Below are 18772 nucleotides of genomic sequence, written 5' to 3'. Positions count from 1 at the left end.
CAATAACACGAAAGGAAATTCTCCTAGATTGGTAAATGGACAAAGAATCAAGCATTACATCTCTGGTACTCCAATAAATGTTGAGACCAATATCATCAATGTCATAACTCCAAAGGAGTACATAAGGGATGTTTATCATCCTGTTTCAGACCCTGAAAACGAAGAGGTATCTGTTTCGGTAAGAAATTGGACTCCGATGCTTTTCCAATAGGAAATTTCCTCTGTTTGGAATTTTTGGAAAATTAGAAAAATCAAAAGCAGTTCGGAGAGCGCATGAGGCGGCCACAAGCTTGGAAGCCGCCACCTACCCCCTGGTGGCGGAGGGAGGGCTTGTGGGCACCTCGTGTGCCTCCCGGACTCCGTTTTCTTGCGGAGCACTCCTTCTAGTCCAGAAAAAATCAATATATATTCACCGAAGGTTTTGATCTCCGTATCGCGCAGTCTTCCTCTGTTTTCGTTTCGAGCCTGTTTCTATGGCAGATCTAGATCATCATGACTTCCCCAAACGCTCCTAAGGACAAGATCTTCGAGAAGGTCATCAATCCCTACCTGACAGAAGTGCTGAAACACCCTCAATCTATCAAGATGAGCGAGGGCATGTTGCACATCCGTGATGTTGAGGGGCCTAAGAAGACCGGAAGCATGGAGACGAGGCTCGAAGCAATGGAGCAACAAGTCTTCAAGTGCCAAGGGATGGTGGAGCGTGGACTCAACGCCAACCACATGATGATCACGGAGTTCACCAGCAATCACAAGATGGATGCCATTGACATTGGGAAACACCTCTCCAGGCTCTATGACAGGGTTGACCAACTTCAGGGCCAGATCTATGACCTGCAGAACCAAAACTGTGTGTATGAGTACAGATTTAAATCAATAAGGTTGGCTGCAGATTTGAGGATTCCGGCGACTCGTTCATCCTGCCATGATGGAGCACCTATGCCTTGGAAGACGTAGGATCAGACTACTTCAACAACTCCACCACCATCACCACCAAAGGAAGACAACTAAGCATTGGTATGGGCAATCCCCTTGGCTTCTGCCAAGCTTGGGGGAGTTGCCCTGGTATCGTATCACCTTTATATCTTTTGCTTTTACCTTTGTTTTAGTTCTTTCCTTTTCAGTTTCTATTTATTCTCTTAGAGGAATAAGTCTTTAGTGTTTAGTTTGAGTCTTTTGCTTTTTTCTCTCCCCCGATGTATTCGAGCTTACGAGCTATTTGATAAAAAGTATCTTAGTGAAGGGCTTTGCTTTGTGGCATGATCAAAAGTATGAAAAGAGCGATAGCATGAAAGATAATGAGACGATCTTATGGAAAGTGATAACTTCACATATGACACGTATGATGATTGAAACTTGTTGAGAATAAATCAACATAGACCTCAGTCATTGTTGCAATTAATAAGAAGTAATAAGGAAAGAGAGGTTCACATATAAATATATCATCTTAGACACTTTTTACAATTGTGAGCACTCACCAAACTATTGCATGCTTAGGAGTAGATGTTGGACACGGAAGACAACATAATGAATTGTGTTTGCTTGGTTCCAAACAATGTTATATGATTAGAGATCCCTTAGCATGTGACGATTGCTTCAACCTCATATTATCCAAAACTCCCGCACCAAGTAGAGATACTACTTGTGCATCCATAAACCTCCAACCCAGTTTTTCCATGAGAGTCCACCATACCTACCTATGGACTGAATAAGATCATTCAAGTAAGTTGTCATCGGTGCAAGCAATAAAAATTGCTCTCTAATATGTATGATCTATTAGTGTGTGGAAAATAAGCTTTGTACAAACCTGTGATTAGGAAGACATAAAAGAGACAGACTGCATAATAAAGTTCTTTATCACATGAGGCAATATAAAGTGGCGTTCCTCTGCACTAAGAGGACACGCATTCAAACCTCAAAAGCGCATGACAACCTCTGCTTCCCTCTGCGAAGGGCCTATCATCTACCTTTACTTTTTGCCCTTGTAAGAGTCATGGTGATCTTCACCAATTCCCTATTTTTGCCTTTGTCTTGGCTACCGTCACATGGTTGGGAAAGATCTATATTCATATGTCAACTTGGAGTTGAGTACTTATGCTTTATTATTGTTGACTTTACCCTTGAGCTAAATAGTTGGGAGGCAAAACTATAAGCCCCTATCTTCCTCTGTGTCCATTTGAAACTTTGACACCATGAGTACCACGTGAGGTGTAACAATTGTGGAAAACAAAAGAGATGATTGAGTATGTGGATTTGCCTTACAAGCTCTTACTTGACTCTTTCTGATGTTGTGATAAATTGCAATTGACTCAATGACTTTGGACGGTTGTTGGTTACTTCTCAGTAAGGTTTTTGCTTCATGCTTTGCTTTGTGAAGGAATTATTACTTTCCCATAAGAATCTTTATGATGTATTGCTGTCCTATGTGTGATCATGATTCCCTCATGTCCGTATTATGTTTTATCGACACCTTCGTCCCTCAATATGTGGACATGTTTATGGAACTTGGTTTTCGCTTAAGGACAAGTGAGGTCTAAGCTTGGGTGAGTTGATACGTCCATTTTTCATCATGCTTTCATGTTGATATTTATTGCTTTATGGGTTGTTATATTACTTTGTGGTACCATATTTATGCCTTTTCTCTCTTATTTTGCACGGTTTATTTGAAGAGGGAGAATTCAGGCAGCTGGAATTCTGGACTAGAAAAGGAGCAAATCTTAGTCCACTATTCTACACATCTCCAAATGCCCTGAAAAGTTATGTTGAATTTTTTGGGATTATATAAAAAATACTGGGCTAAAGAAGTACCACAGGGGGGCTACCAGGGCGCCACAAGCCCTGCCACCGCCACCCCCCCCCCCTCCTGGTGGCGGATGGAAAGCTTGTGGGCTCCCTGACGGCCCACTGGCCCCCCTCTTTTGCTATATGAAGGATATCGTTCCAGAAAAAATCAATCGGGAGCTTTTTCGTGGTTTCCCCGCCGCCACGAGGCGGAACTTGAGAAGATCCAATCTAGAGCTCCGGCAGGACGATCCTGTCGGGGAAACTTCCCTCTCGGAGGGGGAAATCGTCGCCATCGTCATCACCAACACTCCTCTTGTCGGAGGGGATGCATCTTCATCAACATCTTCATCAGCACCATCTCCTCTCCAATCCCTAGTTCATCTCTTGTAACCAATCTCCGTCTCGCGACTCCGTTTGGTACTTGTAAGGTTACTAGTAGTGTTGATTACTCTTTGTAGTTGATGCTAGTTGGATTACTTGGTGGAAGAGTTTATGTTAAGATCCTTGATGCTATTCATTACACCTCTGATCATGATTATGATTATGCTTTGTGAGTAGTTACTTTTTTTCCTAAGGACATGGGATAAGTCATGTTAATAATAGTCATGTGAATTTGATATCTGTTCGGTATTTTGATATGATGTATGTTATTTTTCCTCTAGTGGTGTTATGTGAACGTCGACTACATAGCACTTCACCATATTTGGGCCTAGAGGAAGGCATTGGGGAGTAGTAAGTAGATGATGGGTTGCTGGAGTGACAAAAGCTTAAACCCCAGTCTATGCGTTTCTTCGTAAGGGGCTGATTTGGATCCACTAGTTTAATGGTATGGTTAGATGTTGTCTTAATTCTTCTTTCATAGTTGCGGATCCTTGCGAGAGGGGTTAATCCTAAGTGGGATGCTTGTCCAAGTAAGGGCAGTACCCAAGCGCCGGTCCACCCACATATCAAACTATCAAAGTAACGAACGTGAATCATATGAACATGATGAAACTAGCATGACAGAAATTCCCGTGTGTCCTCGGGAGCATTTTTCCTCCTATAAGACTTTGTTCAGACTTGTCCCTTGCTACAAAAGGGATTGGGCCACTTGCTGCACCATTGCTACTACTTGTTACTTTTCGCTTGCTAGGTATCACCTCACTACACCATCACTTGTTACCGCTACTTTCAGTGCTTGCAGTTATTACCTTGCTAAAAACCGTTTATCAGAGCCTTCTGCTCCTCGTTGGGTTCGACACACTTACTTATCGAAAGAACTACGATTGATCCCCTATACTTGTGGGTCATCAGTCTTCAATCCCTACCTCATGGGAGTGCTGCAACACCCTCAATCTATTGAGATGCGTGAGGGGATGTTGCATATCCGTGATGTTGAGGGGCCCAAGAAGACCGGAAGCATGGAGGTGAGGCTCGAAGCAATGGAGAAACAAGTCTTCAAGTGCCAAGGGATGGTGGAGCGTGAACGCCAACCACATGATGATTAAGGAGTTCACCAACAAGCACAAGATCGATGCCAATGACATCGGGAAGCACCTCTCCAGGCTCTATGACAGAATTGATCACCTCCAAGCCCAGATCTATGACGTGCAGAACCAAAACTGTGAGTATGAGTATAGATTTAAATCAATATGGTTGGCTGCAGATTTGAGGATTCTGGAGACTCGGTCATCTTTCCCTGATGGAGCACCTATGCCTTGGAAGACGGAGGATCAAACCCAGGTTGCAACAACTCCACCACCATCACCTCCAAAGGAAGACAACTAAGCATGGGTATGGGAAATCCCCTTCGCTTGTGCCAAGCTTGGGGGAGTTGCCCTGGTATCGTATCACCACCAATCTTTTGCCTTTACCTTTGTTTTAGTTTGTTCCTTTTTAGTTTTCTCTTTCTCTAGTAGAATAAAGGTCTTAGTGTTTTAGGCTTGAGTTTTGCTTTGTGTCACCCCCGATGTATTCGAACTCGTGGGCTATATAATAAAGTGTGTCTTAGTTAAGGGCCTTGCCTCATGCCATGGTCAAGAGAATGAGAAAAGAACAAAAGCATGACAGATCATGTAATGATCTTATGGGAAGTGATGGCTTCACATATAAAAATAATGATGATTGAAACTTGTTGAGGGTAGACAAACGTAGACCTTGGTCATTGTTGCAATTAATAGGAAGTGATAAAGAAGGAGAGGTTCACATATAAATATATTATCTTGGACACCATCTATGATTGTGAACACTCATTAAACTATTGCATGCTTAGAAGTAGATGTTGGACAAGGAAGACAACATAATGAATTGTGTTTGCTTGGTTCCGCACAATGTTATATGACTAGAGATCCCTTAGCATGTGACGATTGCTTCCACCTCATATTAGCCAAAACTCCCGCACCAAGTAAGGATACTACTTGTGCATCCATAAACCTTCAACCCAGTTTTGCCATGAGAGTCCACCATACCTACCTATGGATTGAATAAGATCCCTCAAGTAAGTTGTCATCAGTGCAAGAAATAAAAATTGCTGCCTAAATATGTATGATCTATTAGTGTGTGGAAAATAAGCTTTGTATGAACCTGTGATGAGGAAGACATAAAAGCGACAGACTGCATAATAAAGTTCTTTATCACAGGAGGCAACATAAAGTGTCGTTCCTCCACACTAAGAGGACGCACATCCAAACCTCAAAAGGGCATGACAACCTCTGCTTCCCTCTGCGAAGGGCCTATCTTGTACCTTTACTTTTTGCTCTTGAAAGAGTCATGGTGATCTACACCAATTCCTTACTTCGCCTTTTTCTTGGCTAACGTCATATGCTTGGGAAAGATCTATATTCATATGTCAACTTGGAAGTAAGTATTCATGAATTATTATTGTTGACAAGACCCTTGAGATATTTGGTTGGGAGGCAAAACTATAAGCCCCTATCTTTCTCTGTGTCCGACTGAAACTTTGATCTCATGAGCACCACGTGAGTTGTAGCAATTGTAGAAGACAAAAGGATGATTGAGTATGTGGATTTGCTTTACAAGCTCTTATTTGACTCTTTCCAATGTTATGATAAATTGCAATTGCTTCAATGACTAAAGGCTGTCGGTTGTTAATTCTCGGTAAGGTTCTTGATCCATGCTTTACTTTGTGAAGGAATTGTCACTTCAGCAAAAGAGTTGATATGATGGTATTGCTGTTCTGAATATGATCATGATGCCTGAATGTCCGTATCTTGTTTTGTCGACACCTCTCTCTCTAAACATGTGAGCATATTTATTGATCTAGGCTTTCGCTTGAGGACAAGCGAGGTCTAAGCTTGGGGAGTTGATACGTCCATTTTGCATCATGCTTTCATGTTGATATTTATCGCTTCTTGGGCTGTTATTACACTTCACGGTACAATACTTATGCCTTTTTCTCTTATTTTGCAAGGTTTCCATGAAGAGGGAGAATGCCGGCAGCTGGAATTCTGGCCTGGAAAAGGAGCAAGTTTGAGATACCTATTCTGCGCAACTCCAAAAGCCGTGAAAATCAACGAGGATTTATTTTGGATTTTATAAAAAATACTTGTCCGAAGAAGTACCAGAGGGGCGCCAGCAGGAGGCCACAAGCCTGCTAGACGCGGCCCCCCTAGCCGCGCCTAGGGGGTTTGTGGGCTCCCACTTGGCCCTCTGGCCCCCCTCTTTTGCTACAAGAAGGGTTTCGTTCCAAAAAAAATCAGGAGGAGGATTTTCGGAGGATTCGTCGCCGCCACGAGGTGGAACTTGAGCCGAACCAACCTAGAGCTCCGGCAGGACGATCCTGCCGCGGAAACTTCCCTCTCGGAGGGGGAAATCGTCGCCATCGTCATCACCAACACTCCTCTCATCGGAGGGGACTCGTCACGATCAACATCTTCATCAGCACCATCTCATCTCCAAATCTGAGTTCATCTTTTGTAACCAATCTCCGTCTCGCGACTCCGATTGGTACTTGTAAGGTTGCTAGTACTGTTCATTACTCTTTGTAGTTGATGCTAGTTGGATTACTTGGTGGAAGATTATATGTTCAGATCTTTGATGCTACTCATTACCTCTCTGGTCATGATTATGATTATGCTTTGTGAGTAGTTACTTTTGTTCCTGAGGACATGGGATAAGTCCTGCTATAAATAGTCATGTGAATTTGGTATTCGTTCAATAATTTTATGTGTTGTATGTTGTTTTTCCTCTAGTGGTGTTATGTGAACGTCGACTACATAACACTTCACCATTATTTGGGCCTAGAGGAAGGCATTGGGAAGTAGTAAGTAGATGATGGGTTGCTAGAGTGACAGAAGCTTAAACCCTAGTTTATGCGTTACTTCGTAAGGGGCTGATTTGGATCCACTAGTTTAATGATATGGTTAGACTTTGTCTTAATTCTTCTTTCGTAGTTGTGGATGCTTGCGAGAGGGGTTAATCATAAGTGGGATGCTTGTCCAAGTAAGGGCAGTACCCAAGCTCCGGTCCAACCACATATCAAACTATCAAAGAAGCGAACGCGAATCATATGAACATGATGAAAACTAGCTTGACAGAAATTCCCATGTGTCCTCGGGAGCGTTTTACCTCCTATAAGAGTTTGTCCAGGCTTGTCCGTTGCTACAAAAGGGATTGGGCCACTTTGCTGCACCGTTATTACTTTTGTTACTTGCTATTTGCTACGAATCATCTTGTCACACAACTACTTGTTACCGATAATTTCAGTGCTTGCAGATATTACCTTGCTGAAAACCACTTGTCAGATCCTTCTGCTCCTTGTTGGGTTCGACACTCTTACTTATCGAAATGACTACAAGAGATCCCCTATATTTGTGGGTCATCAGCTGGCTCTCGCAAGCACCTCAATGTTTTAACCTTGGGAGTTCATGGTCCAATACTTGGATTGACTTGCCAAGAGTACACGAGTCTTATGGGTGAGTCGCTTCAAACATACAGTCCAGTATAACCATTCAGTAATGCGCTAATTTTGCTTTGGCCAAGAGGGTATTAAGGTAGGACTCAATGAGTCAGAAACCCCCAAATGACCTATGATCAAGGGAAAATGGGCATAAGATAGCAGAAGACAATGCTATTACTGCTAAACGACTTGGGAACTAGTAGCCCCCAAGTAAGCCGGTTTACATCGTTCATGATCATACATAGGCGCCTATGTTTGAACCATGCATCATGGCACTTGATCCTCTTTGGCTTTATTGGTACCTATGTTTGAGTGGTCGGATCAAGGCGACTTACTCGCTTGATACGAGTAGCGTCCATGTTTGAATAGCCTCCCCAATGCCGGCTTATCCTCTTGGGCGACTTAATTTTAATCAATAAAGACTCATGCTCACATGTGGGATGAAACGGCAGCGACCCCGAATTTCATGGGCGCCCGTTTAATTGATATAATGTAAAGAGTACACAAGGATCGAAACATGTACATAGATAAGGAGCTAATGGCTCTAAGTATAGTAAGGCCGCAGATGAGCAATGTTCCACGGGCGGGTTGTCTCCTCCTCCGTGGTTGGTTTGTCGGGGCGTAGATCAATTAGGTAGTACGAGCCGCTGCGGAGGTTCCTGCTGACGACGAAAGGCCCCTCCCAAGGGGGGGGAAGCTTCTGCATACCTGTAAGATCTTGAATCAACCGAAGCACTAAGTCGCCCTCCTAGAAGACCCGACTTTTAACACGTCGACTATGATAACGACATAAGTATTGCTGTTAAATCACCGATCGTGCAGCAGCCAAATCACGCTTCTCTTCGAGGGCGTCCAAAGAATCCTGACACGCCTGCTCATTATCAGTTTCAACATATGCGGCGACTGTGGAATAATCGTGCTTCATATCGCTTGGAAGGACTGCCTCTGCCCCATAGACAAGCAAAAAAGGAGTGTACCCAGTTGACCTATTAGGCGTCGCCCTGATACTCCATAACACAGAGGGGAGCTCTTCAACCCAACAACCTGAAGTGCGCTGGAAAGGAACCATGAGACGGGGCTTGATCCCATGCAATATCTCCTGGTTAGCCCGCTCAGCCTCACCATTAGATTATGGATGAGCTACCGCAGACACATCAAGCCGGATGTGCTCTCGCTGACAAAAATCCTTCATTGCCCCCTTAGATAAATTAGTACCATTGTTGGTGATGATGCTATGAGGGTAGCCAAAACAAAAGATCAGCTTCTTGAGGAACTTGACTGTCGTTTCTGCTTCACAATTACTAACTGGTTCCACTTCAACCCATTTGGTAAATTTGTCAACCGCAACCAACAGCTGTGTCTTTTTGTTCGAAGATCTTTTAAAAGGATCAACCATGTCAAGCCCCCAAACTGCAAAAGGCCATGTAATGGGAATCATGCGCAACTCCTGAGTCGGCATGTGTGCCTGACGTCCGAACTTCTAACATCCATCGCATCGACGTACTATGTCTTCAGCATCGGCATGAGCCGTCAACCAGTAAAAACCGTGACGAAAAGCCTATGACACCAGAGATCATGACCCGGCATGATGTCCACAGTCGCCCGCATGTATCTCATTGAGAATCTCTCTCCCCTCTTCGGGTGAAACATAACGCTGGAAAATCCCACAAGTGATTTGTTGGTGCAACTCGCCTTTATGTATAACCATAGCTTTGCATCGTCGCACAATCTGTCTGGAGAAAACATCATCAGATGGCAACTCGCCTCGAGCCAGATAAGCCATGTAAGGTATCGTCCAATCAGGAGTTTGTAATGGCCCAGAGTGTGACTTGCCTTATTTGGAACCTTCTATATGTGGGTCCATCTTGTCATTGCAATAAGAGTTATATTCCATGTGGTATTTCATGTGCTCATGTCTTGTTTTCCTTTGCATGCATGCATCCTTATAATTCCATGTCTCTTGTGTTTGTGTTAATGTGATCAATGTATGTGGTGTGGCATGGGGTGAGTACATGTGAAGTGATGTGGGGTGTTGTTTGTAAAAGGAGCAACTATGTTGGTTTGCACTATGTTTCAAAACTTCTTCCTCTCTATTTATCTCAAGCTCAAGTTTCACTTGCTCCATCCCTCTTTCAAAAATGCTCATGTTTTAGTATGAATTGTGATGGATGTGATGCTATGTTCTTAGTGTTTTGAAACTTTGTTTTAGTGGTGCAAATATTCATAAAACAGATCAATTAATTCTATTTTATAAATATTTAAAAGCTCCAAAAATTCCCTTTTCATTTTATTTAAAAGGGTCATGATTCCTTATGACCACGGGCATTTTTGTTTTATTTTTAGCTTCAACAGTGTTGCCTGTGCATTTAGTCTTGACTCTGTTTTGTTTTAAATAGGAAAACCCCAGTGGGTTTTCCTTTTTCTTATCTGGCGCATCTAGTTGGGCCTTCTCCCTCTAGCTGGCCCAACTCCCTCTTGCGCGTAGCGTTTCCCTATAGACGCCGTCTTCCTCCTCCTTCTTCCGTTAGTTTCATCAGAGAGGAGACGAGACAGAGAGGCAACGTCGTCACGGACGTCAAGGCCGCGCGTCCCTCGCCTCCTCCTCCTCCTATAAAGAACCCTTGGCGTCCGTGTAGGGCCTAGGGTTTATCCAAGCCGCCGCCACTTCTTTCCCCATCTCCTCCTCCCTCTCCCTCGTCGGCAGCAGGTAAGCGCGCGCCTCCTCCACCATGGCCGATCCGTGAGAAGCTCCTCGCCGTCGCTGTCGTGCCCCTGCATCCTCTCCAAGCCTTCGGCGAGCACGCGGGACCTCAATGGGACCCGTTCCCGCAGCTAGGAGGAGCAGATCAGGTCTGCTTCCCCTCCTTCAACGACGGCATGCTTCCTCTCTGTCGATCCCCTCCGCCACGGCTTCTTCCACTCCTTCCTCTACTTCTTCTCCGATAGGCACGACGTCATCATCTAGTGGGTGAGAACGAGTCTTCCTCCCCCTTCCTGTCGGTAGATCTAGCGCATAGGGACGTGACTTCGCCGCCGTGCGCCCCTCTGTCGCTGGTGCCGTCATGCTTAGTGGAGCCATAGCAGTAGACCTTCTCGTGATGATCTTAGTGTAGAAATGGAACCCTGGGAGCCCCTTCTCCCTTCCATCGATGATCCATAGGCCAATTTGATGTAGATCGCTAGAGTTGTGCCTCCCCTGTTCCGGCCACCGTCGGGCAGAGGAAGTACCAGAGGGGTTGCTCAATAGGGTTTCCTCCTCTACTCTGTTAAGTTCAGCAGCAACAGCGTAGTGGTAGGTGTTGTGTTGTTGCATCAGGTGGTCGTGGGTTCGAAACCTCTCGGCGCCATCCCTTTTTGTATTTTATTCGGCACAGTAGCATCAGTAGCAGCAGGGGCATAGTTTACCCTGCTTGTCTCCTTTGTTCTTTTGAGCAAGGAGCAGTAGCAGAGTGGTTTTCAGTGTGTGTGTTGATCAGCAGGTTGTGGGATCGAATCCCCACTGTCCCTTTTTATTTTTATTTTATCTCTTTTGCTTTGCTTGCTGCCTACATATCTTGTTCGCTGTTAGTAGCTTGGCAGCAATAATTTTGTTGTCCAAGAGGGATAAACCAGTAGGTTTCATCTCTGTTCTAGTTAATTGCTACCATGTGTAGTGATGCATGTGTAGGATTTGAGTGCAAGTGGTGTGTGTGAGCAAGCTCCCATGAAATATGTGTGTGTGTGTGATAGTATGTGTGTATTGCACTAGGGTAGTGATGTATATGTGTTTGTGTTTCTCATGTGCTTGGTGTTGAGCTCATGCACTAGGTTGTGCAAGTGTGTGAGTGAGTATGTGTGTGGGTTCCCCCCCCCCCACACATACTTTGTGTGTAGTGTATGTGATAGTATGTGTGTGTGTGTGTGTGCATGTGTGTGTGTCACACACATGCCCAAGGCATGGTGTCCCTTGATAAGCACTTATGGCAAGCTTGTATGTGTAGGTGTAGAATCATCCCAGGAATCCAAAGGTGGAATCAGATTTCCCTTTTGGACATTTTCTAAGAATGTCATATTTCTGTTTTGTTCAATGTTTAGAGCTTGGTTCCATGTGATTTGATGAGCCCAAGAGGTTGATTCCTTGTTGTGGCAGTAGAGGGTGAACCCCTCTACAACATGGTGGTGGTGTTTCATGCTTAGGAGTTTACATGTGCAACTTGTGCTTAGTCAAAGTAGGCATGTGGCTGAAAATTTCACATTGTGATTTTCACTAAGTCTGAGAAACTGCTGTTATTTTCTTCCCTTGTAGTTGTGCTTGCAAAAGTTCATGTGTTGGGAATCAGCCCTTGCAATCAACTGGAAAGTTGGAGCTTTTGTGTTTGTCTAGCTCTCTGTCAATTTTCATTCCATTTGACTTCTTGTAGATCTTGTTTTGGGGGCTGTCAAAATGCTTCAGATCATAAACAACTAGTGAGAATATGAGAATTTCACTAAGTCCCTGAAAACTGATATTTTTGTCCAAGTTAGCAGCTGTAGATCTTTCTGTGTGTAACTCCTTTTTATCTTTTTGCTCATGCTTGTAGAGATTTTGAATAGCTTCTGCCACATATCTTATTTGGCACATTCGGGTGGCCGTAGGTGCTTTGCATGTAGCTCTCAAACTGCTATGATGCTGTTTAGGACATAATGTATAGTTTTCATGTTTTGATGCTTGTGAGTGCATAGTTGATGATGTGGTGAGTTTCTTTCCACCACCCCATCTATACTTGTTTGTGATTTGGCAACCTGGGAATACTAGAAGTATGCCATTGGAGTGTGTTGTGATGGATTTGATCCGTAGGACTCCATTTCTTGTTTCGTTGTTTCCGGTTGATCCGTAGCTCCGTTCGTAACGTTCTTTATATGTTTTTGCATCGTTTTCGCGTGATGCATCTGTTCATGACATCTTCATGCATGTCAAGATAGCTTAGAGTGCAGTTCTGTCCAGAACTTTGTAGTTACTTCTCATGCATGTGCAAGTGACTAGAATAGAGATGCATGTTCATTCTCATCTCATGCATCACGTGTTTGTTGCATCATGTGGTGTTGTTGTTCATTGGATGCTATTTTTATGTTGGGTAGCACCGGGATCGGAGAGCGAGTACGTGGATCTGGGAGGGTACGTGCAGGACGAACAAGAGCAGTTCCAAGCTGAAGACATCACAGGCAAGATGACATGACCTTGATACCATCTCTAATCTTGTTGGCTTAGATTCACGTTTCCTTCGTCATATGCTCGCTGCCTACCACGCAAATAATTGCCTCCTGATATTGCCATGAAACCCAAACACTTTCCCCTCCTAGCAAATATTTAATGGCTAAGTAGGCTTGCTCAGCTACTAATGTTAGCGTTGCTAGTTGCAGGTGCAATTGTCTCATGTGATAACATGAGTTTTATATCATTATGTTAAATCTGTTATTAAATTAATGCACCTATATACTTGGTAAATAACAGAAGGCCTAGCCTTTTGCCGGGTGTTTTGTTCCGGTATTGCCGCCATAGTTTCCGGCTACCGGTGTTTGATTCCATAACTGATCGCTCCTAGCACGTTCGGGGTTGTTATGGAGACCCCCTTGATAAATCGTGTAGTGTTAAGACTTGTCCGGCAGGACCCAACATTGGCTTTAATTTGCTAATCACTTAATAATAATCTGCATAGGGAATAGGTACCCCAAGGAATTAATCAACAACCCGGGCCAGTGCTCCTCATGAGTGTTGGTCCACCCACCTAGCAGTCGGCAATAGCACCTCGGGGAAACTTGAGGCATTGGTCATTTTCCACTATGCATAGACGATGTTGTCCTGAGACTGAGATATGCGGCTCTTATCGGGTCGTCGATACACCGGGTGGTCCTGCTAGTCTTGTCTTACCTTAGCGATATATCTTGCATTTAGGAATCCCGGTGAAGCTTTGGTTCTCCCCAGAGTTGAGGTTTTTCTCTAAGGAATCCGACGAGATCACGAGATTCGTGATAGAGGATTACTTTGCGGCCCATGACTGTTTGTGATGGACTAGTTAGAGCACCCCTTCAGGGCTTAATCTTTCGGAAAGCCGTGCCCGTGGTTATGTGGCAACTTGGAATATTTGTTAACATCTGGTTCTAGATAACTTGAATTAATTATAATAAAATTGCCAACCGTGTGCATTGATGACCCACAAGTATAGGGGATCAATCGTACTCCTTTTGATAAGTAATAGTGTCGAACCCAACGAGGAGCAGAAGGCTCTGATAAACGGATTTCAGCAAGGTAATAACTGCAAGCACTGAAAGTAGCGGTAACAAGTGATTGTGTAGCGAGGTGAAATGTCGCAAGCAAAGAGTAACAAGTAACAAGTAGTAGCAATGGTGCAGCAACTGGCCCAATCCCTCTTGTAGCAAGGGACAAGCCTGAGCAAAGTCTTATAGGAGGAAAAACACTCCCGAGGACACACGGGAATTTCTGTCATGCTAGTTTCATCATGTTCATATGATTCGCGTTTGTTACTTTGATAGTTTGATATGTGGGTGGACCGGCGCTTGGGTACTTCCCTTACTTGGACAAGCATCCCACTTATGATTAACCTCTCTCGCAAGCATTCGCAACTACAAAAGAAGAATTAAGACAAAGTCTAACCATAACATTAAACTAGTGGATCCAAATCAGCCCCTCACGAAGCAACGCATAGACTGGGGTTTAAGCTTCTGTCACTCCAGCAACCCATCATCTACTTACTACTTCCCAATGCCTTCCTCTAGGCCCAAATATGGTGAAGTGTTATGTAGTCGACGTTCACATAACACCACTAGAGGAAAAGACAACATACAACATATCAAAATACCGAACGAATATCAAATTCACATGACTATTATTAACATGACTTATCCCATGTCCTCAGGAACAAAAGTAACTACTCACAAGACATAATCATAATCATGACTAGAGGTGTAATGAATAGCATCAAGGATCTGAACATAAACTCTTCCACCAAATAATCCAACTAGCATCAACTACAAAGAGTAATCAACACTACTAGCAACCTTACAAGTACCAATCAGAGTTGCGAGACGAAGATTGGTTACAAGAGATGAACTAGGGATTGGAGAGGAGATGGTGCTGATGAAGATGTTGATGAAGATGTCTCCCCTCCGATGAGAGGAGTGTTGGTGATGACGATGGCAACGATTTCCCCCTCCGGGAGGGAAGTTTCCCCGGCAGGATCGTCCTGCCGGAGCTCTAGATTGGATCTGCTCAAGTTCCGCCTCGTGGCGGCGGCGAAACCACGCAAAAGCTCCCGATTGATTTTTTTTTCCAGACCAGGAAGCTTCATATAGCCAAAGAGGGGGCTAGTGGGCCTTCAGGCAGCCCACAAGCTTGCCCACCGCCACCAGGGGGTGGTGGCGGAGTGGGGGCTTGTGGGGCCCTGGTGGCCCCCCTCAGGTAATTCTTTCGCCCAGTATTTTTAATATGTTCCAGAAAAAATCCACGTAAATTTTCAGGGCATTTGGAGATGCGCAGAATAGTGGACTAGGATTTGCTCCTTTTTCTAGTCCAGAATTCCAACTACCTGAATTCTCCCTCTTCAAATAAACCTTGCAAAATAAGAGAGAAAAGGCATAAATATGGTACCACAAGTAATATAACAGCCCAAGAAGCAATAAATATCAACATGAAAGCATGATGCAAAATGGACGTATCATGCGTAACCGTGATTGTCCCCTTCGAAGACCTCTCTTCGATCGGGAACACGTTGGGGTTATGTTTGACGTAAGTAGGTGATCAGGATCACTTATTGATCAGCTAGTCTTCGCCCGCTAGTATAGACCACCATCATTAACATGTTCTACATAAGTTAGCCACTAAATGCTTAGGCTGCTGCAACCTAAACACTGAACCTTCCTTACCTAATAACTTGACTAGTTCTGGCACCGAGGTCATAGATTGCTGAGTCCCTGTGGCTCACAGATTACTTCAACACCCCAACAGGTACAGGTATGCCCCACACAGGTGATCCCGATGGCACGCAGCTGGCGTGGCAGTACGATGAGGAGAACGACCGCCTGTACATGAACTATCCAGAAGACTGAGGCACGGTCGTGATCGTGGGAAAGCATGCATGGTAGCATAGCCTTTTATCATGTTATGTAGTCCATAGAGGAACTACCTTGTCTGAATAAATGTGTGATGTAAACTTTGATATTATCTATGAGATGGCAAATGATTCCCTATTTGTCATTCTTTATTATGTATGTGCTATATTATCATGCTTGCGAAACGCTTACATGCGCTTCTTTTCATGTTGGGGCCTCGTTCCCTAAATCGGAAAGAACCGCATCTTAGTGGTTTCAAGTTGGTAATCAGAGCCTTACGACCATAGGAGCCTTTGTGTGATCGTACTTGGCCGAGTCGAGTCTAGTAAAATGTTTTGAGTCTTAGTTATATCGGAGAGTAGGATTCTTTTTTCTCCTCTTCCATGCTCTGCTGAGGTTCCGACTTAGGAAATCTTAATTCTACTCCTCTTCTCGCTCAAAAAAAAATATAGGATCACACGGGTATTTTTGAAATCTATATGATTTCGACGTGACGGAGTTCTGTCTTGGTGCCTCCTGTCTGCCTTGATTTCTTCCGGGGAGTTGAGATCCAGGGGATTCTTGTGCACATCGCCATCATTCAAATTTCTGAGTATCTCAGAACGAAGGATGTTCGTAATTGCTTCAATACTAGTAGTGGCGAGATAACCCCGATGTCCCCAGTACTGGTGCAGATTCTTCAGGAGTACTGCCATACTTTGTATCTTTGTGATCACGAGCGTCTGTTGTAGATGCAGGTCCGAGATTCTGGTTATGTGTTGACGGATGTGATACAGTGGACGGGTTAGTATAGGAGTTGTGTGGATATACTCCTTGTATCCGTGTACCAGATTGCATGACCAGATATTTCGGGAATTCATAGGTGGGATATCAAGTAGTGACTTATAGGACAATCTTCCTACAGATGCATGATGTGAGGTTGGGATTCGACATTTAGTGGGTATGTTTGTTCACGGTCGTCTTACAGCGGTTCTCGTTGTGTCTTAAAGAGTCCTTGTAGCTTGCTACGACTCGGGGATACTTTGTAAGTCTTGTGCACTACCTTGCACAGGATGCCTACTGTAAATTCGAGCCCGTGCGATCTTATCCACGAAGATATCGGATGAAATCTCGATCATATGTTTGTTCCGAGTAGTTCTAGCTCATACTTGTTTGCAAGTGGTCTTAATCAGAATTTTGTCGACAGTCACTTTGAGGAAGCATTCTTACTATTTTTTCGAGTGCAATTGCTAATATTCCTGTTCAGATATTCCTGCCTTTTTGGTTCAGCTATACCGTCAATTTATTCTGTGGGCTAATGTGTTGTCCGTCTTCAGGATGGCTCCACCAACTCGTCAGAATCGAGGTCGTGAGGATGTGCCGCCACCACCTCCTCCTCCGGAGAATCCTCCTCCTTCGTCGCCTCCTCCTGCAGAGGCTTGGCAAGCGGTGATGGCTGCTACAAATGCAAACACTCATATGCTGATACAGTTGTTGCAAGAGAGGACTAATCAGCAGCAAGGCAACTTCAATCATGGTGGCAATCAGTTTGCTAATCTGAGTCAGTTCCTGTCAAATCAGCCGAAGACTTTCACTTCCTGTGACCAGCCGTTTGATGCTGAGTATTGGATCCGCGACATGAACAAGTACTTTGAATGCAGCAATGTTCGTCCAGAGGATTTCGTCAAGTTTGCAACATTCCAGCTGAAGGGGCAAGCATCTATCTGGTGGCAGCAGCTGAAGGATTCCAGGGGTGCTAGAGTGATCACTTGGGATGAGTTCTGCCGTGACTTCAGGTCCCACTACATTCCGTCCAGCTTTGTGGAGGAAATGCGTGAGAAGTTCAGGCGCTTGAAGCAAGGTGGTACCTCCGTGTACAAGTACAACGTCGAGTTCCACGAGCTAGCCCGATACGCCTTGCAGGATATCCCTGATCAAAAGAGCAAGATTTATCAGTTCAGAGGTGGCTTGAAAGAGGATTTGCAGTTATCTCTCGCTTTGCACGATCCTGAGGAGTTCGATAAGTTCTACAACTTAGCTCTCAGGGTTGAGGCGGCTTTGCTCGGGGTGGAGAATTCTAAGAAGCGCTTCAGAGATTCCAGCTCGTCTTCCTCAACTCAGGTGGTTCAGAAGCAACAGAAGTATTGGGTGTCTCCTCCTCCTCCTCAGCACACGCAGCAGTTCAAGCATTCAGGTGGCCGTGGTTCTTCCCACCCACCCAACCCAGCTTTTCAGTAGAGATTCCAGCAGTAGAAGCAAGGGCCTCCTCAGACACAATACCTTCAGCCAGCAGATGTTACTTGTCACAAGTGTGGGCAGAAGGGTCACTATGCCAACAAGTGTACTTCTCAGCTCCGTCTTCTGCCTCCTCCTCCAGGCAAACCTCCAAGAAATGCTCTCGTGAAGTTCAACCCCGGGTCTGCTCGAGTCAACATGGTGAATGCGGCTGAGGCAGAAAACTCGTCAGATGTGATCATGGGTAACCACCTCGTTAATGATATTCCTGCTAAAGTGTTGTTTGATTCGGGTGCATCGCATTCATTTATCTCAAGGCCATTCTCATTTAAGCATGGGTTCTCAACTCGTGATTTGCCTAAGCATCTATCAATTGTGTCTCCTGGCAAGATCATGAATTCCCACATGTTGGTTCCGGATGTTTCTCTCAAGATGGGTAGTTATTCTTTTCTGGCGTCTCCTATTGTCTTGGGCAATTCCGACATTGATTTGATCCTTGGTATGGACTGGTTGGCCATGAACAAGGCATCGATTGATTAAGAAGCTAAAGAAGTGAAGCTTACTCACTCTTCGGAGGACGTGATTATCTTCGCGGCGCGCGATGACACAATCCGTCTGTTCTCTTTGAATGAAAAGGGTGAGATTAATCCTATTTTGCAAGTCCCAGTAGTCTGCGATTATGAAGATGTGTTTCCAGAAGAACTGCCAGGAATGCCTCCGCACCGAGGAGTTGAATTTTTTATTGAGCTTGAACTAGGTACTGAGCCTGTGTGCAAACGGACGTACAAATTG

Source organism: Hordeum vulgare, chromosome 4H, assembly GCF_904849725.1.
Source record: "Hordeum vulgare subsp. vulgare chromosome 4H, MorexV3_pseudomolecules_assembly, whole genome shotgun sequence".
NCBI lineage: Eukaryota > Viridiplantae > Streptophyta > Magnoliopsida > Poales > Poaceae > Hordeum > Hordeum vulgare.
Note: the sequence above shows the minus strand (reverse complement) of the source record.